Source organism: Sylvia atricapilla, chromosome 1 (genome assembly GCF_009819655.1).
Source record: "Sylvia atricapilla isolate bSylAtr1 chromosome 1, bSylAtr1.pri, whole genome shotgun sequence".
NCBI classification, from domain to species: domain Eukaryota; kingdom Metazoa; phylum Chordata; class Aves; order Passeriformes; family Sylviidae; genus Sylvia; species Sylvia atricapilla.
Genome location: NC_089140.1, coordinates 122,634,097 through 122,660,909, shown reverse-complemented (window position 1 = coordinate 122,660,909; position 26,813 = coordinate 122,634,097). Strand labels below are relative to the sequence as shown.

Genomic DNA, 26,813 nt, shown 5'->3' with positions numbered 1-26,813 from the left:
ACACAGAAAAGATCTCAGGAAAGGAACTCAGTGACCAGTTAACAGCAGTTAAAAAATATGCCCTGTAATAAGAACAGCACTAACAGAGGGTGGCAAAATAGGGGTAAGAAGGGTCGGGGGGAAGACAAACGAAAGAACAGCGCTCCAAAGAGGTTGGATATTAATTCTAAATAATTTGCAACATTTCAAAATCTGACTGTGTCTTTACAAGAGTACCTGCTTTCCCCCAGTGTGACAGATTTAAAGCCTGTCATTTCATATTCTTTGGCTAGAAATGATTTGTGTTAAAATACGTGCACATGCATGCACACACACGCATACACACACACATCCCCCAACAGGCTGGAACAAAAGCAAGCACATGTAAAAATGCATCTTGGAGCCAAAAAAAAAAAACCAAAAAAAAAAAAAAGGGAGAACTCAAATATAAATCCTATTAGTGCAGCAGTATCCCGCTAATTGCAGTAAGTAAGTATTAGGAATTAGGTACTGTATTAAATATAAACCTCTGGCTTTGCGGGAGAAGTCTCAAATTTTGTCTCCAGGGGGAGCCATTCAGGATAAATGATGCAACTTGGTGTACGGCTTCTGAGGAAGCAGCATTACCCACACCTCACTTACGTGTTCACACCAGCTAGATTACATGGAAATCTTCACAGTAACTCAAGCCCATTTAATTATTCGGTAAATCTTAGCTATGCTGCTACTGGTGGATTAATCTGTTTATGCAGTTAGCTTCTATGCTGGGGCTGTGTAGCACTAATCCGTGAAAGGCCCACTGTTCCTTTTCATCCTGTGATCATTTGTCTCTCACTGTGCTGATGTCACATTTTAATGAATTTTTAGCAATCTGAGTAATGCCAGATAACCAGACTTGCAACTCCCTACAGCACAGCATGCTGTTTTCATTGCAGCACACACACCACACACACAAAAATAAAAATCATATTTCTCTGTTCAGGTAGGAATTATATAAATTAGGTGAAGGTAAAATGGGATTCGAAGCACCAGGCCGCTCGATTTCATAAAATCTTTAATGACCATATAAATTAACCCTGGAAAGGCAAAAGGTCACAGACACACATTTGCATACACTCTTCTATTCACTTTTGATAAGCAGAGCTTTTATGCAGGGAACATGATACAATTAACCCTTCAGGAACCATACAAAATGCAGCTACCGACATTTTAAGTGTCAAGCATTAACTGAAAATTACACACTGCATAAAATTTTCATTGTAAATGCTATAGTGATTGAAAGGGGAAATAGTGGCCCTCTTCGCACCCCATGTTTTATTAATAACATTCTGACAGCCGAATGAAATATCCTCTGTCATATGTAGCAGCTGAGCACAAAAAAATTGCTGCCTATTGCCTTACTGCCAGCCATACACTGAAACCCTATGCCTAGGCAAACAGCCCTCAGATCGATGTGGCAAACCTATCCGATTCTCAACTCTCTGCAAAAGCTTTTGTAAATCGGAAGAGAAAAATACAGCTGCAATTTTGGAAAGCAACCTTCTCCCACCCACCCCTCAAAAAAAAAAAAAAAAAAAAAAAAGAATTCCTGACCACAGGATCAATGTGTTTTGCACTGACATGGAAATACAATAGGTTAGGACTAAGCATGTGTGTTCACTTTCTGGAACAATGCAGGGAGAAAGACGCTCCCTTCTTTTAAAAATAATTGCATATTAAAAAAAAAAAAAAATCCCTGCGCATGGAAAGCCCCCTGATGGTGCGTGAGCGCTCTCCTCCCACGCTGCTCGCTAATCAAACACGGTGGGTCTCCCTGGCGCAGCTGGCGGCGGGGCGGTGTTGTCGGGCGGCGGGAGCGCGGCTCGGGATGCTGCGCGCCTGTGATCACGCCCGGCTCGGGCCGTGTTAATGCTGCTGAGCGCGCACACACCGGCCTCGCATCCAGTGTCAGGCCCCCTGGCCTCCCGGAGCCGATGGCAATCCCTTTTCGACTCATCCTTGGGAATGGACGCGTTGCTTCTTTTACTAGATTTACTGGCCCAATCCCCCTGGGCTGGAAAATGAAGTGTCAAAGTGCTACTGAGTGTCCTTATCTTGAGGGGACATAAAATTGTAAGGGCTATCGTGGCACACATTAATAAAACATTGTGTGTGTGTCAGGCAAAGAGAAAGAAAATTATGAAGGTACTAAAAGAAAAGCTACAGTATCATCTGGGTCTCATCAGACAATTTTTGCAGGGTGCTCTCCTGTTTTTCTGGTATGTGTTTTAAGTGTGAGAGAAATTCCCAGACATGTTCTCCTATACATCATCGTGGTGTCTGACCTCAGCCTGACCCTGGCAACAGTTTGAGAAATCTGAATGTGAACAAAGACTCTGTGTCAGCAGCAGGGAGAGATTGCGGGGATAGACTTTCCCCATCAACTTAATCGCAAACAGCAGTTCTGAGGCCATAACTTTACAGGGCTGCACCAAGCCACAAACACATAACCTTTAGAGGTGAAACTGCCCCTCGCTCCCCACCCCCTCCTTCTGTGATTTTTCTCAGTCTTGTGGTGCTCCCTTTGATGTAGCAAGGCAATTAGCTGTAATGTTCAAGTACTGCAGACCTGTTTTATGGTTTGGAAGGTGAGAGCTGTTTATTACAGGTAGGCTCCTGGGGGCCATAAAGGCTTTGCAAATTTTTAATCATGCAAAAAACTAATCAAAATGTAACTTATACACACCATAAAAATTAATATCATTATTATGCATGGTATAAATTGCCTGCCTTGGCTTTCAATGGCACTCCCTTCTAGAAAATACATTTGGCATTCATTTCAGAAATATGTATGGCATTCACTTCAGAAGTAAATTTCATAGACAGAAATGATAATACAACTTCTCCTATTTTCCTTCAAAATTACGGAAAGGTTTTCTGAGACCCACACTGTCACGACATATATCAAAGGGACAAGATGGAAATAAAACAGCTCTAACTTAAAAGCAGTTAGCAAATTACAAAAAATCCTAAAGACCGTTTGTCAGAACAGATATTGAGAAAATGTAACTAAGTGTGCTATCAAAGACATTACATTCCTATGCCAGAATGCAACAAATACTGTTTTTTAGTAAGATTTTTGTTCTTACTTAATGTGCCAATCAACAAGAATACCATGAAGTAATAAAAATTGGACAGCCCATGTTCAAAGACACAAAATTATGAATTATTATGTATCAACAAAACACAGTATGATTGTGCTACAGATTCCAGAGTTAAGTTCCAACATTCTGTTTTAAATTTACAAGAATCCTGCCTATATACATTTACAAATGTCAGCTTTGAAAATGAATAGAGTACCCGATTCAAATGCACTTTAATGGCTTTAATAACACTTACTATTGCAATATGATATTTTATTCACACCTGTTTTTATTTTGTCCAAATGTTGAAAAATTCTTTTGATGTTGGATGTCTTGAATTTAGCCATTATCAACCTTCTGCCTCACAACTGACTTAGAATTAAACATAAAAATGAGGTTAGCAGCATTCTGCACTAAAACTGTGAAATAAGAAAAAATGAAAAATTCTTGTGTCAGAGGTAACATTAATCAGTTGATATTGCATATTCCGTATTTTATGTCATATACTTTAGTATGTTAATCTACACACAGGTCTAATTCTGTACTGATTTTGTGAAGCAAACCCTTGTGACTTTCCTCAGTCCAATGAAGTCAAGATTTCAATTGCAAAATCCAGGCCTCAGACAAAGATGATTAGCAGGTACCAGCAAAAAAACCTATATAAATATTCATACACAGGTCAGAAAAGCCTGACTTATGGAGGTGTGATTTAAGGAACAGATACATACACCATAAACAAGGGAGGGTATGGAGAAAAGTATAGACTCTTTAAAATTAAATAATTAATAGCAAAACAAGACATGGGCCAGTTGAAACAATTCTCTCACCTTTAATTTAAATGCATTGTGATAATCACAGGGGCAATCGCTTTTCCCTGTGTTTTATCAGAGAAGTTTCCCTACTGATGAGCAGCGCTGGGAGTCTGTTCTCTAGTCTGTTTTAAAAAACATATTATTTTCAGGGGTTGATTTTTGATTTGTTTGGGGTTTCTTACATCATTGATGTATCAATTAACAGCCAGTAGTTCCTGTTTTGGTCCTGGATTATTTTGTTGTTGTTCTTCTTGTTGGTATCCCTTTTGCCTTCTCCAAATTGCAAGTAATTTCCTAAATAAGGATGATCTACTGGTTGTGGGTGAGTAATTGTGGTTATGAGAGAGAAAACAAGATTAAGCAAGTGTTTGTGGCTGAAGGCCGGATGGATGGGGAATAAATAAATCAATCAACTAAAGTAGTAAGCAAATAAAAATGAAATGAGAGAGATATTTTTAAAAATAACTGTTTTTTTACTGAATATGTTCAATAAGTAGCTGAATCTAAGGTACCCATAAGTTTTCAGCACATGTGTATCCCAGTAGAGTGAATGGCTTATGAACTGTCCAGATGAGAAGCTAACCACTGGTAAAGGATAACAGTAGGGTGTAGACTGGAGGGATGGACAGACAACAGATAATGTAGGGAAAAGAGAAACAATGGAAAAGGAAAACAAGGAAAAGCACACAGACTATGCAAAAGAAGTTAAATAAAAGTAGGGCTTGTGGATTGACTTCTGCATTATCCTAGTTATACTACTTTGCTGATAAACTCTTCCTGACTCCTGCATTGCCATTTATTCACCCAAATATTCCAGAAAGTATTTGTTCTATATTCTGGCTGGCCTTAGGAGAGGATGACTGAGGAATAGGATGCCTCACTCATTCAGGATCTTGACTGCATCCTCTAGTGGTCATATTTCATCTTCAAACAGGATTCCTAATTTCTCCTTTAGGGACTGGGGGTGAATAACGGCACCAACCCATTAATAACTGTTTCTAATCACTGTGTTATATTCAGAAGTAGAGCTCTTAGAAGGCTGAACTTCCCACAAACAAGCCTATAATTAAGTGATGATCATCATATTGACCAGAAAGTGCTAACTGACAATTACTATCAGATTGTATCATTTTGTTTTGTGGTGCATCATTTCAATTTTTATGGCAGCCTAATGCTTCTCATTGAAATGTATCACTATGCCAGAGGAGGCCGACTGCAAAGCTGGCTGGACAGTGTGTGCCCTGGCGGCTCGTTCCCACAGAGTGTCACCAATCACACCCACTTTATCCACCCACTCCACCCAGCAGCCTTATATTCCCCACTTGCCACACTCAGCCTCACCCTTCAGGCTGCTGGAGGGAGGCAGCCCCCATCTACCCTATTTGGTTTTGCTTCTTAGCTTTTGAAGGCAGAAAACATTAATTGTCACCAGCTTATCTGCCCAGCACTTCATTATTTCCTAATCTAGTTTATTCTACTTTTTTATTATTATTTTTAATATTTTAAACTGCAGTCTACTTCCAGCTGCTGGAAAAGGAATGTTCTCCTCAGAAGTTTGGATGGGTGGGGTGTCCTTTCCAGTCTGACTGCTGTGCAAGCTCTCCCTTCCCTTTCCTTACTGCCTGGGATTGTCTGCTTTTTAGTCTCCCTTCTGTAGTCTCAGAGCAAATCAGGAAAAGAAGAATGTTTTACTCTGGTAATACTGCAAATGTGGAAAAGAATTGTTGGTAAACTTATGCTGAGCCATACTGATTTATCAGAAAAAAAGGAAAATTTGTAGTTTGTATTTTTGTTGCTTTATTTCTACATTAATATTTTATCCAGTATTTTGCAAGAAGCAAAAGAAGCATATGCTGACAAAACCATTAACAGAGAATGTCAGCTATTCAGAATGAAACTCAGAAATGCTTTCCAGATGTGATTTGAGATGTACAGTTAATCATTTATTACGCAGAAAGGGATACTTTTCTTACTTGGCCATCTCTAGAAAGGCATTGAAGCATGAAACTATATTGAGAATAGTCTAACTTTTCCAACTGATCATTACTTTTCTTCTGGCTGCCATTATGGTTCATAGAAAATGCTGTTTCCCCCATCAGCATAAAGCATGAAGAGCACTACCATTGTCTGACTTGAAGACGAATACATTTCCATCAAGTTTATGTAGAAAATCAAATTAAACCTCATTGTTAATTCTTATTCAACATGCTGGATATACCCTGCCTAATCTCAGGCGTCGCTCTAAATTTATTCTCTGTGGAGGGAGAGATTATGGCCACAGCTGACTTCACACAGGTGAATTGCTAAATCCTTCCTGATTGCAGAAGGATTTTGAAATGAAGTTTAGGGTTTGGAATGCAGACTTTTCACCTGGATACTGCTGCTAAACACTGGAAGTTAGGTGGGTGAACCAAAGCCTGACCTAAAGCTCAGAAAGTCAAGGAGGGTTTCCTCATGATGTTCACCAGTGTCCTGGATGTCCATTTCAAGCCAGTGGGTGAAAAAAAGCAAAATACAGTATCTTCACAGTATCATTCACTTTACTTTTCTCTTTCCGTTTTGTTGTATAACCTGTGTGTTCAATGTCCTTTCATATACAAACACTCCTACTGTCCCTAATTTCTTACATTTTTTTCCTACATGAGCTGAGTTTCCAATATATCATGTAAGTGGTGAGATTGAGTCTTCCATTCACAGTTTCCAGATAAATCCTTTGGAGTTTATTTACAAAGAAACCACAGCGTTAATTAAGAACTTATTTAAAATGTCGTTTAAATGATGTATTTTATTAGTGACTCAGTTTGGGGGTTTCTCTCTGAAATACACTGTAAAATCTTTCTCATTTATTTTCTAGACTTACTTTCTGAATTATTCACCTCTTTTTGGCTCGCTAACAGTGTGTCTCTGAAATTATCTGTAAAGAATTCTGCTAGTGCATATATTTCTTCTTTGTCTTTTGAGAATACTAGAGTAAAAGAATTTATTTTCTTTGCCATCTCCTGATCATTTTGGAATGACTATCCTCTGGTGGTCTAGCAGACCTAATGACTCCGGCAGGCTTTCTATTTCTGTGATACTTTTAACAATTCCTGTTTAGCTTTTCTAGGTACTTCCACATATTTTCTCGTAATAGCCAAACTCTATGTTCAGTTTAATTAATATAACTTTGGCTTTATTTCCACTTTTAAGGATACTTTTTATGACCCGAATAAATTCTTGTACTATGTCTTGTAAGGTGGCTAATGACAGCCCTCCAGTTTAAATATTCCTCTTTCTTGATGCTACATGTCACAAGCAGAAGCAGCTGATCTGTTTATACTGAATAACATTTTTCCTGAACAAAAACACTTTCTGTTTTTTTAAAAAATAATCTTTACACAAATAGTTTTTGGGGGATTGAGGTGAGGGGGATGTTTGTTTGTGTGTTTTCCACAATTATCTGACAAACAGTCTATAGCATATATATCAATATATGACTTTTTTTATACAAACCTACTTGTTGCAAATATTACTTTAAGTTTGGCTTCTTTAACATATGCGTACATAAAGTGGTCTTTGGAATTTTTTGGGGTTTTTTTTCAGAAAGACAACACAGGTGCTATTTTGGCTTTTCCTCCAACCCAGATCACAACTTTGGGAGTGATTTGTAAGAATCTTCACCAAGACATTCACTGCAAATTACTCCACAAAGATCTTCAGTAAAAACTGAATTTCCTGGCTCAGCTGGAGCTCTACTATTAAAAATATAGCATACTGACACATGGTCAAACTCCTCTGACAGGAGGAAAAGATAAAAGTCTGCTTATCAAAACCAGTAAAAGTAGTAAAAAACAGCAGCACATTCCTGACTTCTTGCTGTCTCTTAGCCCCTTTTCTTACTATCTTTCCTTGCCTTCTCAAGACCCAATCTGGAAAATTCAAACAACAAACTTTTGTATAATAATTTGAGTATTATGAAGTTTCGTGGAATGTTCGAGTATTATACTATTTTAGTGTGCTTGTGATGCATAGACACAACATCACACATCTCTATCCCCTTTCCACAGTAGCAGGTTAAGGATACTTACAATTTCAGTACTGTGCTTCAATACCTCAACCCAGTCTTTTCTTGCTGCATTGACTGAGGTCAGGAATCACACTATACTATTGATTAATATAAGTCCACTGCCAAGTTTTTGGAGAGACTTTGATGGCATACTCCAAAGATGAGCAGTATCACTTGGTTCTCAGCACAAGGATGCATGACTCACAAATATTGAAGTACAAGAGATGGAAGACATAGATTTTCTGAATTCAAAAATGCCAATTATATCAAGGGGTTCTCCCACGGCGAAGTGAAGCATTTCAGGTCACCTAGTCTTGCTGTAAATCTACCTGTATCACAGCAACAGAAGGGCATCGTTTGGCTTGGTTCGTGTCCATTTTGCTTTACTAAACCAGTGCAACATAATAGGTAACTTCCACCATCTTTCATTTCCTCTTTCCTTCAGTTAAGGTTTTCAAGTCTCATTGTTCTGTGCACTCCACTACTCTTACTTTTCCTAAATGTTCGTCTAATTTGAATGCTCTTTCTTCCATACACAGCAGATGTCTAACACCCTCTAAATTAATTTTCATTGTCAGCAATATAATTCTACCTTTCTGGAAGCAGAGGACATCCCTTGCCTATAGACCCTCACTCACAACTGCCTAATGAGCACAAATCTACAGTGCCAATCTAGCTGAAGTCCTGAAATGCCTTGTGAGGTGGCTCTGTTGATATCACTGGAAATACCTCAGAGAAAGCTTCTGAACAAGACCTGAACTTAACATTTGTTTTTAATATCTTTAGAAAAGTAGATAGGAGGATCCATTTGCAAGTGTAACCCAGACTTCCCACCATACATATGCCTTTTCATCTGCTTACAGCTTCAAAAATTTTTAAGTGCTTGAGCTGAAATCAGCTGTGATGAATCCCTGCTGCAGGTTGAATAGCATGTGCTTTTTTTATTTTTATTTTTTAATTTCAGCAAAACTGTTTAATCTACTTTAAGAATAGGATTAGGAAAAATACAATTTTATATGTATATGTACATTCTAGAAATCTTTAATGTTCCAATGATTTTAATCTGGAACCCAAAATCTGGCAGACGGGATGATGTCTGGCATGTGGTACATTGGATTAAACTGCCCAAATTCAGCCAAGCAATATAGCTTTTAAAAATTCTACTTACCCATGCTCAGAAAAGCTCCCTGCACTGAAGAGCTGACATTCTGCTAGGAATCTGTAATCACTGAAGACACTCACACCCCCCACAGTGCTGAGAGCCCACCAAAGTGCACAGGCAGTCACATCCCACTGAGCTTCCACAAACCTCTTCACCCAGTTCCTGGCTGTACTAACCAATGCACATTCCCTCCTCAAAGAGGGACTACGACTTAAATAGGTCTTTTAAAATACAAATTCTCCTGGCAGGTTCCCTGCACAGCTAGACTTGAAATGCATTGTCCTTACTATGGTAAAACCAATATTTCAATTATTGTTGTTACTATTACTATTATTATTATTATTAATAATAATAATAATAATAATAATGGGGAGACTGTTTATCATTGTGCTGGGAGCTGGCAGCTATAGGAGAGCAGGAGCAGCATGCTCCTCCTGTGCTCATAGGCTGGGAGGAGTAAAAGATGTATGGAAGGGACATTTTGGGGTCAGAGAACTAGAACTAGAGAAAAGTAAGCAGAATGTGGTCTGAAGAAAAGAACATGAAAGACCAGGAGATGGAGAAGGGAGGAGAAACTGAGGTGAAAATTAGCATCAAATGAAAAAGGTAGAAGGCAGGTGAGTAGGACTATAATCAGCCATACACCAAACTATAGCACCAAACTGGACTGCAGGAAATAGACCTGGCTGGGGCCAAAAGTACAAAAATGCACAGAGAAAATCAAAGGTGAAGTCAATGATTACTAGGCAGTGAAATTAGAAACTTAATTTAGAAAAGTGTGGTGTGCCCCACAACGCAATATTAAATCCCTGATTTTTTGTTATTATAATTCTTCTTCTTGCTTATTGCACTACCCCTCACCAGTGTTTATCCACAGAAAAGACAAAAACATTCTGTGACTCTCAGCTGGCTTGCTAGCACTAGTAAGGGGGTCTGTGTAGCAAATTCAAACCCACTGATGGTTTCATGTGACTTTCAGTAGAGTACTACCTGTTCAGGTTTTTTTTCCTAGTTTAAGTCTTAATATCTGTGGGACTGTAGATGCAAATCTACCCCATCCCTCCCCACCCCCTAATGTTTTTAGGGCTATTAACAGTATCACAAAATTAAATATTTTACTATATTAAAAAATAAAATGCCCTTCCCTTCTGACACAATATTTAGTATCTTGATCAAACTCTACCTTATGCAAAACCTTGTCTTATTCACTGCACAAAACTATCGATATTTATTTATTTAGTGAAAAGCTATTCAGGCCTTTGTTCTTTAATATGAAGCCACATGTTCTACTTACTACATCTCTTCAACTTATTCTGAAAGTCAAATTATTCTTTTCATTATTGACTTCTTATTGCTGCACAAATATTAATGAATTTATCTTCATTATCTCTTAAGAGATGAGTAGGCAATTCTGCAATTTTAGAAAGGGAAGTTATACAGAAATGGAGGTTAAAAAATTCTGACTTGGAGAACCCAGTTTGATACAGATGGGACCCAATTTTTTCAAAGTACATAGCACTATATAGCACTTAATATGCTCAAAGCACAGCACTGATTGCTTTCATTTGCAGCTCTGTGTGTTCAGCACTTATTTAACACTATCGTAGAGCCTCCAATCAAGCACTTAGAAAATGAAGGCCACGCAGTTAGTGAACTCTTATGAAAAGGCTGGGTAAGGTGGCCTGCTTAGGAAAAAAACCCCAAAAAACTCTCAAGTAGAAACAGATATGGAAGCAAGGTTTTCATTGTCTCAAATTTACCACATTATTTCCTTCTACGCTCTATGCACAAGGGTTTGCCTGCACTAAGTAGGCTGAAGTTTACAGGGGTGGTGTGAATAAAAGTGTAACATTTTACTGGTTTACTTTACTTTACGATACTACATCCAACTTAGGTAATTTAGGAGTAATATTTAGGAATAGGACTTAGGAATTTAGGAATAGCCTAGTAACAGTAGTTAGCAAATATAGTGAGGCAGATATCTGTTCTAATACTGATGAAATGTATTAATTTTGAGTTGGCAAACAGTGTTTTCAGACAGAATAATCAACTCATACATGCTGTAATTACAAAAAAATACTGTAGCTTCTCTTATGATGGAAAGAGACAAGGAAAGATGAGACACAATTACAACTGGGGAGATGTACTACATTTGTGAAAATTACTGTTTTCTTTTTGAAACAAGACGTTTTAATCACCTCAGCATAAATTAGTTCCACAGTTATCACTAAGATGAAAAATAGAAAAAAAAATAGATTTTTAAAGTATTGGCATGGATTTTCTTTGGTTGAGTAAAGGTATTCACAGAAGTTGAAATCTTCAGAGGTCATACTACAGAAAAATGGGCTTAAGTAAATGCACGACAGTTGATTTCCAGAAGTGCTCAGTGTTAATCTTAGCACCCATAGGCTGAAAGCTGAGCAGTTTTGAGAATCTCCACAGTCTCAGAGGAACTAGCAAAACACCACACATTAGGCTCAGAGGATTTTTACCAATGCAAAATAGATGGTCAACACCTGGCCTTTAAGCAGATTTTATAGTCCTCATAAAACATATCCTCCATACACACCAACCTACAAATCTATTGAGAAAGTTCCACTCATTTCAAATCACATGTTCACAGAACCACGTGTGCTAGGCTTTGAGGTCTGGGGATTATAATAGGCACTCGTTTATAGTAGTATTGCACTTGAAAAGTGGAACATGATGTGAGGCAAGCAGCACATAACTTCCAAAAGCAGGAGAAAAAAACCCCAAACCAACCTCCTATGAAGTTTCTTATTATAAGAGCAAGATTAATTTAGGAACCTTCATAAAAAAATAAAATAAATTCTGCCGCTTACTGTATACTTAATCCATGCATTTTTAAAGACTTCTATTTTTGGTCTCATACAGCATCTGAGCATACAATGTTGAGATCTTTTTTAGATATGGGTAAAAAAGCTTCAGTTTGGTTTTTTACATCTTCTATTAATCTTTTTTTAACAAAAAAAGAATCTGTGAAAATTAAACAAGTGGCTTTTAGGCACAGTCCAATCTTTATGTTGCTGACAGAGAGTCAGATTTGCTGATCTGGGGACATTTCTGAGCCACACACATGAAAGACATGAAATGCTTGCATCTGTCAAGCATTTCAGATAACCGTGTGAAAATGCAAGATGAAGCAACTACTGGAGGTACCACAATTTTCTGTCTAAACACCTATTTTTTGAGATATACTCTCTTTAGCATCCCAAAGAAGCTTGGGCAGATATTATTTTTCTCTCCAATATGTACACCATACTCATTTGTCACACATGGAACTTTTTAAAATGGATTGTGTGGTTAAAAAGCAGTGCTCCAGTTCAATTGACTGCAGAAACTGCAGTGAAATTTTTGCTTGCCTGTTTTATTTGCAACACTATCTGTCCCAAAAACACAGGTAGGGGAAGGAAGAGGGGCTTTCTGCCCAGAATTTGTTGTGGAGATGAAATGGGGCATCACTGGTTTCATACAAACACTATTTGGGCAGGAACTTGTAATTAGTCTGTCCTTTACCTGTATCTAGATGCTTGGGGAAAGCTTCCACATCTCGTGAGCACAGCACATTTGACATGGTCAAGACCAGCACAAATAAACATACTTGTTATACTCTCAGATGAGGAGGAAATAGGAAGAGGCTCTTCATCCAAAGCTTTTCAGAGCTGGTATCTATTTTGAACTGCATGTGACAATGAGGTGACACTCCTCACTCACTCCCCCGTGTGCAGCATACAATTTGTCAGGCCAGCAAAAACTATGTTTTAGCTGATGGATAAGAGGGATCACATGCATGTTCTTGTATCTTCAGAGAATGTCAGCCTGGCAGGATGCTAAACTCAGATGGATTGCATGACTCGTACCCATTTCAAAATCTGCGAATACAAGTACTGCAGGCTGCTTTTGGAAACCATCTCACAAAGTTACTACGAAGCTGAACATCATAAAAAAGAGAAACATATTTTGCTCATATACATATATATATATATATATTTACAGATAAAGAAGAACCACCTGACAAGCTGACTTCAACAGAAACTGAGAACACAAGGAATCAGAAGTGTGCAACCTTAGATTTGCCCCTAACTAGGGGAGCTAGATACTTCAACATGAAAAAAGCAACAAAATTAAGCTGAATGCTTACATTTCATTTGTCATGGAGTTAAGTAAAACTATTTTGCACCTCTTAAATAAGGAAATTCAGGCATCAATGTAACAAAAATAATTTCTACCTTTATTTAACTAATACATTAAAAGTCAACGTTAAAAATAGAAAGAAAATAGTATTTCATTAGAATTTTACGAGCTATGACAAGCCCATACAGCCTGCATTTCTAAATAAAATAGAAATAGGATTGGTCGGAAGGTCCATTTGGGGACATGGAATGTATTTAATCTCTTTCTTTCTGAAAAATCAGGCACCATACCCTTAAGAGAAACAAACTGAAAATGGAATCTGATTTGACTAGATCTTCTTCCTCACAAGTTACTCATTGAAAATCATATAAGAAATACCACTTGAGACTACCATAAATTCAGCATAACTAAGTTTGAACTCAACCCTTAGTTTCTAATAGAAAAATAAATCAAAGGTAAGAACAAAATTGCTAAATATTTCAAAGACAACATGCAGGTTCAGCAGCTTTCAGTGATTTTCTTCCAGAAGCAGTTGCTGATCAAACTTTAGAGAACATGTGTGTTCCTTAATTCAAAATAAACAAGTTTTCAGTCTTACTGCTGTCATTCATTCCCTCATAGCCAAAAAATGGACTGCTACTGAAAGCCAAGACCTACTGGTTAGCCCCTAGCCACCAAATGAAAGTAGGGTGCTTCTGTGGGCTAAATTATAGGTGTGCATTACTGCTGGCAACAGGAAAGAAATGTCTTGTTGCAGGAATGTATGAAGAGTGGTCAACCTTTGGAACTTTTATGGAAAGTCTCATGATAGGTGCTATACTCACAATATCACCTCAAGAGCTATGCAAGAACATGAGCTTTCACTTGATAACAAAGTTCAATAAAATAATATAATAGTTCTAGGGGGAAAAAAAGAAGAAGAAACCATTTTAAAAACACCACCACCATTACATAAGGCCTAAGCAAATAGAGTACCTAAAACTCAACCCCATATATACGTTATAATCAACTCAAAATTATCCAGAGTACAGGGGTGGGGTTACTTAAATAAAACAAACCATATGTAAACTACACTAAAAGAGCACATTTAGTACATTCACTTTTCAAGTAATTCTCTTACTTCCACTTTTAAACAGCAACCTGTGGAATGAAGAAACGCTGTTAAATCGCAGTAAGCACGGCAGACCTGACAGAGCAATATTTATTTTGTGTCCCGTATTCTGTAACTATGGGCTGCAGCCAATGGTGTGGGCAGCAGATGGGCTCTGGTTGAGCCACAATCCAGGTAATCAATTCGCTGATAATTCAAATTTGACTTCTTTATAAATATCAGGAGTTCTAATGCACTCTTACGACTGTTGAATCGTGGAACTGAAAATACTAAAAACTGTCAAAAAATACAAGCTACCCTCCAAAACTCTTCCTCCAATTAAATTCCCTTGGCTGTAACTTAGAATAACTGTAAGCCTTGTAAAAACCCTTTTACTGAATGTCTCCACCTATGTTTTTCCCCTCCAGCTACGAGGAGATGAAAAAAAACCAAACAAACCTGAGAAATGAAGAAGTTGTGAAATTTTATAATTGGGTTAATGACAATAATAAAAAGAAACCTTTGAACAATTGAGGGCAAAAAAAAATCTTTTATTGGGAAGATGTTTTCTTCCTCAGATGAATTATAGATCAACTCTGTGGAAAACACTGTTTGATAATTATTCTAGGGCTCCTATGATTAGGAAAACAGTACACAGCCTGTTCCATTTTAAAGAGTCACCACCCTTGCTTAAGCAGAAACGCAGTTATAATAATTTTATGGTACATAAAATAAAAACAGTTGGCCTACCAAGTAACAGCAAATCCACAGACACAGCTTTATAGATGTACAGGATCATTTAAACCCTGCTGTTTCATTTGAATTGTGTTGAATCTTTTTTTATCGTTTCTTCATCTAACCTAATTTTCCTAAACCCCTTATTTAATATTCCTCCTACTGTTTGTTTATTTCTCACTGAAAGCGCACAATAGCAACAGAAACGATAATTTCATATAAATAAAGGCTAGAGCTGGTGCTACATCTTCTAAGAAGTGTGAACATTTCACTATCTCTTCCGATTACAGTGCTTCATGACTTTGCTTTGTTAGGGTAGAATTTAATACGACAAATAATCAGTCATGAAGAATGAAGCAGAACTCTGCTAGTGACTGCTGAGCCCAAATGATGCATTGTACAAGGAAGAAGACAATACAGTAATTCTTTGTAACAGAGGACACCAAAATAACAAGCACACAACACAAGTTCTAAACTATTATAATGAACTCTGGGACTAAAGACCAGATCTTAGGCTTTGATAAAGTTGTTTTCAGCAGCACACAGTTGCCTAAAAAGTCGTTTAAATGGCTGGGAGGAAAGCTCTGAAATGAAAAGGATGCCCAGTGACACAGAGCCAATGTAGTTGGTTCATTCAAAGTGGACATTACCAATTCCTATGTGTAGAATAAGACATTCCAAATGGGTTTAAACTGATGTAAATCACATCAGTTTCGAAAACTTTTTGCAAATGTCTGGAATTTTCCTCACTTAACTCCCTCATTTTTAAGTGCAGACTCACACTGGGACATTGGTGCAATTTTGGAGACAAGTATATTTCTCAACACCCATGGAAAAAGAATATTAAATTTTTAAAGTTCTTCAAGCGCTGGAAATAGAATAAAGCTTGGTTTGCTATCTACATTTTGAAAATGAGAATGCACATCAGACTATCTTCCTGAATGGAGCTATTAAATCTATTACAGAGGAAGCAAAGTGAAGTTTATAAGACTCTTGCCCTCTGAGAATTTCAGTGGGTAAAAGCTGTGGAAATTTCACTTTGTTGCCACTGTTCCGCCTACCACATGGGAGCACTTGTAATATTGATTAAATTGGACATGGACAGCAGAAAAGTATGTAACATTTAACACAGCCTACAAATGCAAGTAAACAAAACCAGAAATTCCATTTGTTATTGTAGAGTCTAGAAAAATATGATGGGATGTACCTTCAAAGCCACAGGAAAATGGTAGTGCCTGTGTTTGTGTCAGTTTTTGGAGAAGCTGCCATGCCAAGTTCTTAGTTTCCAGAAACACTAACTTAAACCCAAAGACAGATCACGGTCTTGGAAGCCAGTTGGGAACTTGGACCCCGTCTCCTGATCTGGGCCAGACATCAATAATTCTATCATTCCACCCATATTTATGGTTTTATGCTTCAATATTTAGACCTCAAGAAGTTTCATGTGTACTGCCTCCCAAACTGAAAATGGTTGAAAGCCAGGTGGATTTCATTCCTGTAACAGATTGTTTGGCTCCTGGGAGTAATGAGGAATTTTTTGCCTTTGGGGTGCTTTAGTCAGATATCTTGCTCCAGGATACGCAGAGTAAAATTTATGTTGCAGGAAGATTCCACCTTTCATAGTTTGCTATTTGCATTTAAAAAGCTATTACCAACTTTCTGGGGAAAGGATTTCCCTTTGTCCTTGCTGAGCAAAGGCTTAATTTTATTTTCTTTTTCCCCATTCTCAAGTGTCTTTCCAATCATATAAAGGGGATACCATTTAATTTTTTTTTTAATAAAAGTGACTAAATTAAGGATGCTCATACTTTTCACAATATTCATGAAATGATATACTGCTGTTTTGATCGAACCATATTAACTCATTTTCAGAGATCCTTTTTTTCAAAGGCTTTATTCAAAGACCCTTCGAATTCTAACTTGCCTTAAAATTAATCAGTGTGGTGATACTCTCTGCCATAGCTTATCATTATGTAAGAAACCTAATATTTTCCAAAAAAAGAGTAATGGCTCTTAGTCTATTAATGGTCTTTAGATTATTTTCTATGTCACAATTGCTATGCCACTTCTGCAAATCTGTCTATATTAGCACCACCCATCCTTGGATTTGCTCTCTCTCATGAAGTGCTTGACATTTGCACTGCTTTCTCAAGTCTGTTCCTCTAGATTAGCGAATTAGGAGATGGACTTCTGTCTCAAATAATTTTGTACATCTTGCAAATTACAAGCTTAAACAAAAAGCACTTGGGAAAATAATTGTACACATTCTAAACAAAATTTAAATCCCATATTGCCCATAGTGCAACTAATATCATTGTTTTTCAGATATCAGGTGCGTTGCTGAGATTTCTGATAGGAGAAGTAGGTTGGAACTTCAGATCTGTCATGACAGTATTCGAGCTCTATTATCTTTTTTTTTTTTTTTTTTTAACTTAAAACACTCTAATAATATATAATTGTCAGCAAATAGAAGACTTAAGAGATTCAGTTGACAATCAGTTGGTATGGAATGTAACCAAATAATGAAAAACTGCACAACAAATATATCCCCTAATAGAGAATAATACAACAGAAAAAAACCTATTTGCTCATCCCTTTTTGTACCTATAACACATTTATTTCATTAGAATATTTAGGAAAAGTGAACATACAGCTTTGATTATTGTTACCTAATCAGCTCAATGAAATAAGGGAAGAGGGACCAACAGATGCACATTTAGATTTTGAAGCTTCCTGGATAAAATTACTTGATTCACAGCTACACCTAATATAGCTGAGTAACACAAACACTAATATCCTGTTTCTTACCCTGGATAGCAAATCTTGTACTTCTTAAATCTAGCTCATCTTGAACTAATGCACTTTATAAAAAGAAGAGGAAAGCTTATCAAATAATATTCAGAAATCTCTGAAAACAGTAAATACCAGTCTTTTATTACAGCTCTGGAACAAAGTCAAAATTCTGCTAAGTTCCTAGTGCAGAGCACAACTAGATGGAAGTCTGGATGTTTCATAAGTGAGTTTCACCAAAGGTATCACACACTGAGATTCCAGGCCCATGTGTCATGCCCTGAAACATCTGCAACAGAACACAGCATTCTTAATAAATGAGATAAATAAAAGTGTGCACTTAATGAAGTAATCCTGAAAATATATCTATTCATGCACACAGATGAAAACCTGTTTATGAGTTTGCTTGGTAGGAAAGGAAATTTCTAAGAGAGATTTTTAAGTTCTGTTGAAATACACCAGGAATATTTCTGTGAAAAGTCAACACAAGAGTTTAGCAGTGTGGAAATATATACACACCACAAAGATTTTGATAAAAAAGAAATTGCGCAATCATTCATCTATCCTTATATACAACAGTAAAAAAGAAAAGGCATTCCACTTTGTCCTATTTAATAACACCTTGAAAAAAAGCCACACATTCTTTAGAGTTATGTAATATATTTCCATGTTTTAGTGGAAGGGAAGGTAACTGCTTAGAAAATGTAGGTTTGCATTTTTATGCTAAATTAATGCTAATTATATTGCCACTTATACCACATTCACATCCCACTCTTGCAAATTGCTACAAACAATTAAGAGCAAAAATCCATTCAAGTTAACAAAATGACAAGCTTTCTGCTACTTCAGAGTATTTTTAGGTATGGTATGTTCTTAGCCTGAGTTGGTTTTCAGCTGTTCCTGTAATTCACAACTCAAAATAACTCCATAACTCTCTCTCTCTTACTTTTTTTTCCTTTTTTTTTTTTTTTTTTTTTTTTTTTTTTTTTTTTTTTTTTTTTTTTTGCCACTGTTTAATCAGGATGGGGATCTGAACTGTGAGTTTATCCAAACCAATCTCTTTTTAGTGCTGTTTTTGCTGTGCCAAACCACTTCTGGTGTTTCAAGCAAGGCAATGACAGCATACCTTCTTGTTATTATTTATGCATGGAAGGCCAAACCAAATGCTTGGGTGGGTCGCTGAAGACATGAAGTATGTAGTTTTTCCGTCCACAGGACCCCATTTACATTTAAATGAACTTGCTCCTTGTGAAAGATTGGCTCCAGCAGAGAATACCACATGACCACAGACATTGAAATTAAATCACAATCACAAGGATAGAAGCCACCAACATACTGCTAAAATCAACCTACAACACATATCTGCATAGCCTTAAATATGTCAGTAATAAAGAGAAAATGTTCCATTTAATTTTATAAGATGCATCCCACTATATTTTTTTAAATCCATGTGCATAATAAAACACTGCTGCTGAAAGCAAGAGTCAAAAAAAGTAAAACACAAAGCTACCTCTGCCATGGCTGGATTTCTCATAAGCAATAGGAAAATTGTCATGTGCAGCTCCAGGCTTTAAATGGATGATTTCTCCTGGCTGATGCTGGAGTGGCACTGACTTGACAAATGTGGGAAAGTCCTCAGCTGTGAGATGGGGGCTTAGGTTGTGGGCTCTTGGTCAATTGAAAGGTTGCATTAAATGTAAATTATAGGACTGTTACTTAGATATATACCCTTCTCAACCAGGTGAAAGGCAAACAGTGCCCTGCACTAATTCACAGACGAACTGGTGATAGGCTTGCTGAATAAGGCAAGCAGGCAGGCAGCAGGCAATTATAATTCTCATCTTTGAAGGAAGGAAGGAAAGGTATTTTTATATAAACCCATATTAAATTTCTGTTTTTAAGTGCCTCTACGTATTTCTTTTTTCAATTTATATGGAACAGTATTAGGCAAAAATCTACAGCAGAACTGGCAGTAAATATCACAGAAACAATTGCTCTTTTATTAAATATTTATTGAAAAAAATTCCTGTGCTTTCTCATTTTTCTTCTTCTGCTTCCAATATTTATTTACAACTGATTATTAACATCTGCCAGTGTAACAGTTTCATCTGTACAGAAGCCGAAGGGTAAAAAAGTCACAGACCCCCTCTAACATGACCTGTAGTTAGACAGAAAAGAGTTTTCCCAGTCACCGCTTGGCTTCCTGTCTGTGACCTCTGAAAAGCATTGGAGGCCAGGGTTAATGGCCTTTCCAATCTCTGTGATAAGAATTCATTTTGTTCTATTACCAGCAGTTATCTCAGGAGCCTGCTGCATCACTTCAGCAGGGTTCAATCAATGAGAGGACCTAATGAAGTAACCAGCTGTAGCTCTATTTCCCTGGTCAACTCTATCAGACAAATAAGATCTATCAGTCACACCTTAGGGCCAGTCCTAGAAACAGCATCCTCACACGCTGAACCCATATGCATATGAACCAATGATACCTGGTTCTTTCTTTTTAATCTTCCTTTTTAATATGGCTTTTCTAAGAGAAAATGGAGTGAAATGGGTTTGAAATGCTGCATTAAGAGGACAATAATGCTGGATTAAGAAATAGTGGATTTTCAGAACAGCAGGAAGCATTTGTATTAATAGCAAAAATAGACTAAATTATATTGCATGTCAGATTTTTCCCCTCCAAGCAACCCTTGTTCTCCTCAGACAGTACCCTTAAAAAAAATGTTTATTATTTTCTGCCTTAAATTGCTGTGTGTCATAAACAGTTCTAATTATGGGACTTAATTTTTAGTTTGTCACTTACAAAACACTATTATTGTAATACTCTTCAGTTAGATGTCAGTCAAAATAATTGTCAGCCAATTTTGTTTTATATTTAAGCCAGATCACTGAAAATAAAAATGTTAATTTTGACAAATTGTATATATATGTAATTTTGTGATTTGTTATAATCAACTTTGTACTCATACTTCAAAAAGGGCTTAATTACTTAGAAGTACAAACCTCCTTTAAAAAGCACTGGATTTGAAAATTGAAAAATAAGGAAAATAATATTAAAGTCCAACTTCAGAACTGTGTACATCAAAGTATGACTTTGTAATTAATTAGAGGGTACAGGAGAAAAATTCAATTCATATTGCTTGTACCAAAGTGTCCAGTCTGACTTCATCACTAGGTGTGACAAACTAAATTGTACCAGGCCACTGCAGGCAAATTACTGAGAGTGTTGTGGGAAGGCATCTTAGAAGAGTGTCATATTTGCTGAAATGTTGAAAGCCACATGAAGCTACGTTTATTTTATTAGGTTAATCTCAGTGAATCTCATGAAATGAAATTTGTATCCTTTTAACTCAACTGTGTGCTTTGTCAAATTGAGACAAAATAATCTTGCTATGTGCTGCTGAGGAGAGAGACCATATCCATGAAATAAAGCTAAAAGTCCTTACTATTCAACGTGCATACACAAAGCGTACATAAATGTCTATATAATTAAAAGCTAGGTATCGTTTTGCATACAGCAATACATCTGATGGATTATGACACACAAATTCCAGAGAACATGTGCTCCATATAAGTGCTCATCTCTCTTTTCCCTTTGTGCAAAACAAGGTCGTTCTTTTGCAGCCTGCCTGCACTAGTAAAACAATATTAATATTACTTGCAGAATCAAAGGAAATCCAAGAACTCTTCCTTTATAATTTTAAACCACCTTACTGAAAAAGAAGGGGAAGAATGTGTTTTAGTGGTGCAGTTCGGTATTTAAGGAAATCACATTTCTGCCATAGATACCTGGGTACATTTGAAAAGAACTGAAATATCTATGCTACATATGTAAACAGATAAGATTATGCCTAGCAGGCATTTTGGGAACATCTGTCAATTTTTTATGGAACGCACTGATTGTGGGCTATTGATTGCATTTAAACAAAGTTGTTTCAAAAAAAAAATCAGCTAACAATTCGTGTAGAAAGGACTGATCAATATTTAAATGACTCTCTTTATTGATTTAAAATTAACTTTCAATTAAGAGATCCATAGGACTCTTAACTGCGACACTTATCCATTCAAGAGAAAATAAAGGTACATTTATCGATACACTTAAACAGCAGTGGCTGGTTTCCTATTGATTCAGTCATTTGCGCTGGGATTCGTTAGCGTCATCTGACTTTAACTCGCTTACCAGGTCTTCACAGTGTGCCATGCTGGAAGATGCAGGAATGTACAAAACCATACAGGGGAAGCAAATGGAATTAGATGTATGCAGAGGTAAGTCATACTTATGCTTTTTATATCCTAATGAAGGAAGAGTCCATTTAAATACTGCCTAGCTTTTGGGTTTGGTCAGGCACAAATTCCTGTCAAGTGACCTGTTATGCACTGTTCAAGACAGCAAACATAAAAATGAATGAAATTTTTTGCATTGATAGGAAACAGTTCTATTGGCTTGTATTAACTCTTGACAAGATCACCTATTTGTGTGTATTGATTAACATATAATCCATAGGAAGGTAAGCTCATTGTTTGCAGAATGATTTTAAGGGGCAGTATCATGATGTCCTGCATATGCTTCTTTCTCTCTCTCTCTCTGTGTCTCTGTATGATATTTAAGACCAATATAATTTAATATTGTTATATGCAATCAGCCATCATTTGGACTTTGAAAGACTTACTGAGACGTTTGAAAGTAAACATTGTGTGTATCTCTGTTTTAAAGAAAACCCCAAATATATCTGCACTAAACAAAAATATACTACAATAGCATAGCTGTAACTATAAACATCTGCAAAAGCATCAGTACATTTAGGAACACAAATTAAAACCAGGACTGTAATTACATACTTCATTATTTATATGTATTCTGGGTATTTTAGTATACTATGGAAGCTGGACATGTAATCTCTATAGTTAATAACAGACCAAATTCATCCCAGGTGTAATTTCATTGAAGTCAACAGACCTGGAACTGCACCTGGAATGAATTTGGCCCAACGCTATGAATGCCTCCTGACTCTCGCCAGCCTAGATTTACATATAAGATAGAACACAAAAATGAAATAAAAATAGAAGATGTCCAGGAGGCATAGCATGTTTACAAAGCAGAGTGGTAATAACCTTGCCTGATATATATGTGGCAGTGCTTTGCTTAGCCAGACAGTATCATTGGGAATGGGGGAGGGTTAGCTCTGACGGTGGCTCAGGTCTGCCTGTATCCCTTCGTGTCATTGCATATTTCTTTCTCTTTTTCTCTCTTTTTCTGTTTTTGAAGCCTCATAGCCCAGAACTGTCCAGTGAAATGAAGCAGCCCCAAACTGACTCATTTATTACTTATTCATTTGCTGTGATGAAATCTCCAGGAGCAAAAAACCTGCTGCAGTACAGTAATGTTTAAACATTAAGACCTATTCTGATCAACTGAAATTTTTCCTTAAGCCAAGAACCACAAACAGAACATATATAAAATATAATTTACATACATGATGATCAACATTCTGTTTTTTAAAAAAATATTTTGCTAAGGAACAAGATCAAATTCTTTGAAGCCTGGGTGTGTTTTACATTATGTCAAGCTGCTGTTTCCATTATTTCTTCTTTCCTCTGTCCACTAACGGTTAAATTGTACTTACCAAAGGCTCATTTGCAGAGTTATGATATGAATCAGTGATATCTTTAGGATCGTAATAAAACAGAAAACTGGTTATGGACTTTTGCTGCTGGGTGAGAGTCAAGATCAGAAAGACCAGTGTACAAATGCAAAGCAAATACCCCCTCCTAATATTTCTAAATCACATAATGTTAGTGTAATATAATTTGGAATATATTATGACGGTTACAATTACTAAAAAGTGCATGATGCCATTATTTCCAACTGGAAATTAGATGATTATACTAATTAAGTGATAGCAGGTGGCACAATGACTGCTACAATCTTCTCTGATGTGTAGAGAGAGATGCATGGTTCACTGTTTAAAACACTCAGGAATAGTGACAATTGGCTTAAGCACTATTCTGTCCCAAGATGCAGAATAAGGATTCACTTTGATTTAACACTTCCTTATCACATCAAAGAGGTGAAGGGACATCTTTATGGATTGGCTTAGGAAAAAAAAAATGCTACCAGTTCAGCTTCTACCCTTGCATCTAACATTTCTTGGTATAACAGAATTAAAGTATGAAATGACTTCCAAGAGAATCGTGTAATTCTAAAATGTCAGCAACCTTCCTTTAAATTGCAACTGGCCTAAATTCATCATTACTGCTTTTAAGTTCCTCAATTCAGAATTGCTATAGATGTGCTATTGAGTCTCATAAGTCAAGCAAACTGGAAATGCTGTAGTAAAATAAATATTTCTCTGTCAATAAAAGCATTAAATACTTTCAAGAATATATGTGGTCATTAAATACATTTGAGTTTTAACTCAAATTTACTAAGCAGTATTTGCACATTATTTTTACAGCAGGATTTGAAGATTATTCACAATTTCACTGAGTTAGACAAATAATCCTCCAGTCCCATGAGTTATTTCAGAGCTTGTTTTTTTTGTCCTCTCTGCTCTACGTTCAGACTGAAGTAAGGTTAAGTCATCATCCACAATTAGTTTTCCATGTAATCATCATTAGTTTTAAAACTATGAGATATGGTTCAGAAGCTACTCTCTTTTATTTGGACTTCCATGTGCTTCTGGAGTGTGACCTCAGTTTAAGGATGGCAGGGGAGCAGATCTGCTGAAGAAAAACCACACTGTGCAAGAATGCAACTACCATATGCCTAAGAGGCACAAGAAGTGATTCTTATAAATGATGAAAAATAAATGTTATCTAATTTCGGAAAACATCTTATCTGGTTTTATCTGTCTCTGTAGCATTCATTTTATTTTTGTTACTGTATTTCTTACTACAGATCAAAAGCACGGCTGATAAGACTTAAGTTTAGATATATTTGTAACATGCTATGATATCTTACAGCATAGCTAGTTTGTTCAAACAATTACTGCCTTCTCCCTCTATATCTTGCAGAGCCTTACCTGTGCCACAATTTCAAGCAATGTTTTTGCTATCTGACTTTCCACAGACAAGAGAAAGCCGAATCAGACAGCAGAAGGTGAAAAACTATTGTTTTCCCCAGGATGTTGTGCATTACATTGTGGTGACATTCTCTTCTCAGTGAGGACATGTGCAAATTACAGATATCCTACTTTTCTTCCCCTAAAATTCACATAGTTGTCTGTGCTATGATAACCACAGGTACTGTGCAGAATATGTCTTTAGCAAGGACAATAAGGAAAGGTTCTCCAACTTGGAAGCCTAAATGAATCTTTTACTTCAGAGTGAAACCTGGAAGCTTGTGAAAATCATCTTCATTTTCTAATGTTTTAATAGAACTTAATGGAAGGAAACTGAACTTCTGATTACAAAAAAATGCCTTATCTCCTTCATGAAACCAAACTGCTCAGCATTCAGAATACTATCATACAGATGGTGTTCAGTGAATCGATACAACAGTTGCATCTTTTCCAGGAAAAAATCTGAGCAAATTTCCTGCCATGAACATGACAAATACCTCCCTCTCTGTGGCTAATATAAAAAAAAAAAACCAACCAACCAACCAACCAACCAAACAAACAAAAAAAAAACCCCAAAAAAAACTTTACTGCTGCACCCCTGGATATTCAATTACCTGTGCAAATGGGAATAATGGTAGACAGTTACTCAGAGGCAGCTACTGGAGAAACTTGAACTTGTTGTTCGACTAAAGAAAATAACATTATCTTACTATAGGCATGAGGCCAGGTCTCTTACCTTCACATGTCACTGATTAGTTCAGCCTTAGCTGAACAAAAATCCTTAATCTTCTCTTTTTTAATATTGAAGAGGTAAACCCTCTTTCACCTGCATGTGGAGTCTCCTTTTCATCAAAGCTCAGGAGATTCCAGCTACAAAATCAATGTATGCATGTTCAGAGCAGTTTTCAGGGTTTTGTAAGACAAATCTTTCAAATGGGAGCTAGTTTAATGCTATTGAGCTGAGTTTCGATCTGACAGAGTGAGTGAACAACACAGAAACAGTTCACTTACCACTGCTCACACTACAGGAGGTGGGAATCAGGTACAGCTCTGTACAAATACAGCTGTGCAATTTCTCAGTAAATTCTTGCTGTACCTAATCCGATGTTAAATGCAACCATACAGGGTTTAAACAAACAAAGACTTAAGACAGAAATGCAATTTATTTCTCTACAGTAATGAGTGACAATTACAGTTTTGTCATACGAACTAGTGAAAATTAAGACTAGCTCTGCTACATTTAATAGACTTGTGCTACTGCTAAGCTGATTTTAGTTGGACCATTTTCAGAAAACCAAAAGAAAAATGTATCTGAACTATGATCTAAAAATATCCTGTTCTGCATTTTCCTCTGTTTTAAAATTTCCAACAACTTGCATTCTGGATTTTTTTTTTTTTTTAAGGAAAAAAAAAATTTAAAAAAGACTCAGTTTTATTGCCAGACATTTTAGGTTAAGATGAGATGTAGTACAGCTTTGCACAGACAGATTCTTTTGTTCCTATGCTCTGATTCTTTGAATGCCAATACTTCAATCAGCTTTGAATCAGAGACGATTCATTCCTCTTCTGAGAAAATGGTATTATAGCCACATGTCCATATCACCATTACATCATGACAGTCTCCACGATCATACATCTGATTAGAAAAACTATCACTAGTCATTTCTCAAGCTATTCAGCATCAGGAATAATAGAGTATATGCTTCCTCTGTACAATTTTGATACCTTCCTTTTAATAAACAAACTAATGAGACTTCTAAAATGCTTAAACACGTACAATCAGAGTGGAAAAGTGTAAACTGCAATTAATCAAACAAAAAACCGTAATACTTTTAATATGTATGTTACTGGGACAATATGCC

General features: G+C 36.6%; 1 protein-coding gene across 1 annotated transcript in view; it reads right to left on the bottom strand.

The window, feature by feature from the left end:
• ZFHX4 (zinc finger homeobox 4) overlaps positions 1-26,813 on the bottom strand; it is a 150,516-nt gene that overhangs the window by 25,659 nt on the left and 98,044 nt on the right.